The following is a 2,643-nucleotide window of genomic DNA, read 5'->3' as shown; positions in this document are numbered from 1 at the left end:
AATTAATTACTTATAATCCGTTAATGCCTTTTCATTTTTTTTTTCTCGCTTTCAATTTCTATTGCAGTGTTTTGATCACTGTTTTCTTCGTAAATGCTTTTGATATTAATTTAATTTATGACCAATTCCAATTTTATAAATCATTAAATGATTTTAATGATTTTTTATGATAATAAGAACCCAAAAAGTTTTAGAACGTACATTTTGATAGATACTCTCATTTGGAATTTTTCTGCAGTTTTTACATGAGCATTCTCTCTTCATTATCTCAAAACGTTTATTACTTATAGTTCAAAATTTGGCATTCAAACCCGAATGTAGAAAAAACAGAAAGTAGAAACAACTTATAGAAAATAAATTGGAAAATAACTCCACCACTTAATCATAATTTGCATGCTTGAACTTTTACTCTATATAGTTAATACTTATTCACGTTGCCTCATTTTTGCTTCTTGCAATGACTATTTGATATCTGTTCAAAATAATGTCCTAATTAAATAATTTCAAACAGATTTCCTTAAACTCATAAATGAAAAATTGTTCTTAAGCTCATTATTGCGTGAATGTTGTATTAGAATATAACATGGGTAAAAAATAACACGTTATATTAGAATATAAATGAAGCAATATGTCCATTGGTAATATGAAGATTTGGCAGAACTGAGTCATGGAAAATGGCCAAATTAACCATAGGTCTGATTAAAAGTCTAATATTAATAATCTGTCATGCCAAAATATTCTGTCATCATAAAATAATTTGCAAAATATTTCCTTAGGCTCATTATTTGATATTTGTTGCATCGAGAATAGGTAGTGGGGTTTAATGCTCACAATGGATCTTTTTTGGGAGGTTTAATGCTCACAAAAAACTCAAACTCAAACTTTTTTTTTTTTTCCTGTCATTTATTCACCCACTAATTATTATTATTATTATTTTTGTTTCCATCATGTCATTTAAAAAAATAACCCGTGCAAGGTACAAGCTCATATTAATTAGGGGAGAAGGGAGAAAAAACGAACAGTTTGTGGGTTTGATGGATTAGAATTGCTTGGTAACGAGAAACAGAGATATTTTGGGTTGAGATGATGCCATTGCGGATTAATTAATCATGGATATTTACGCAATCTGTGCCCCACTTTGCCGGCCAATGCCGGCGTATGATATGATCATATGGGATAAATTATGTGAAAAAGTTGACTTATTATATGCATATTTCCAACCAAACAATCGATCTCTTCATACGCACACGACACGGCATGCGATATATAGACCACATAAATAAAATGAAGCTGATCGAAGAGATTGTTTGGTTGGAAATGTGCATATAATAAGCCAACCTTTTCATATAATTTATCCCATATAATATCAAAAGCCAGCATTGGTCGGCAAAGTGGGGCACAGATGCGTTATCCATGACTTTTTTTAAAGAAGAATGATAAACACAATTTTTTGCTTTACTTTTTATTTGTTTTTTTTTTTTTTTCCAGAAAAATTACCTTTTTTTTTTAAAAAAAAAAAAGTCATTATTATGAAGAAAAATAATAATACTTCTTTTTTTAATACTTCATTATTACCTTTTTTTAATACTTCATTAATACTTCATTATTACCTTTTTTTAAATAATACTTCTTTTTTTTTAAAAAAAAAAAGGACCACATAGGAATAGGATGATATTACTTCTGATTTTTTTTTTTTTTTTTTGCTTTTTAAAAAAATGACCACATAAGATAAAAGTTGGGTCAAAGTTAGACCAAAAAGTTGTGTCTATGTTATTTCCCTTTTTTTAAATCATGGATAAGTATGCACATTTCCTATCCTAAAGGACAAAACACAATTTACGAAAAATCTTTAAGTTATTTAAAACTACGTCATGAGAGACATGGACAAAAATTTCTTCTAAACCAGTCTAAAAAAAATATTCTCAAATCCATTTAAAATAGTGTCAAGTGTCTATAAACATTTAAAATGTACATTCAATTTAGTCTAAGTTTACTAACTACTATTAATGAAGTTAAGAATTTAATATGCATTAATTTAGATGTTTATAATACTTTACACTATTTTAAATGAGTTGGAGAATATTTCCTTCAAACTTGTAATAATAATAAGTGTGTAGAGAAAGAAATGTCAGCACAATTGAAGAAAAAATAAAAAAAGCACAGATGGTTCAAAGGTGTGCAAATTAAGAGTGCTTCTAAGAGTTTATGACAATCTAAATTAGATTTTTGGGTTACCGATTGATATCATCCTCATTTGCGCTTGTTTGTGTTTATAGATATAAACATATATATGTGTATCTTTATTATATGTCGGTGTGTCATCATACTTAGTACTTTTTTGTCTAGATTTCTAAAGTTTCTAAGTTTGTAGATTGGGATTTGTGTAAAGCCAATGGAAGGAAAGACATAATTTGTTTTCTTTTGTGTTTAGTAACTAAAATAATTTTAAAACATAAAGGAAAAATAATAATTAGAAAACTATCTTATAATACAAATAATAGAAAAGCCTATATATCATGAAAAAAAGAATATAAAATAGATTAACAAGGCTAGCTGGAACTCAATTTGCCCCAAATTTTATTTTATCTTGTTTGTTTGGTTTTTAGGGGAAAAAGAAAAAGAAAAAGAAAAAGAGGAGGTTTT

Source organism: Corylus avellana, chromosome ca10 (genome assembly GCF_901000735.1).
Source record: "Corylus avellana chromosome ca10, CavTom2PMs-1.0".
NCBI lineage: Eukaryota > Viridiplantae > Streptophyta > Magnoliopsida > Fagales > Betulaceae > Corylus > Corylus avellana.
This window is presented reverse-complemented; position numbering follows the sequence as displayed.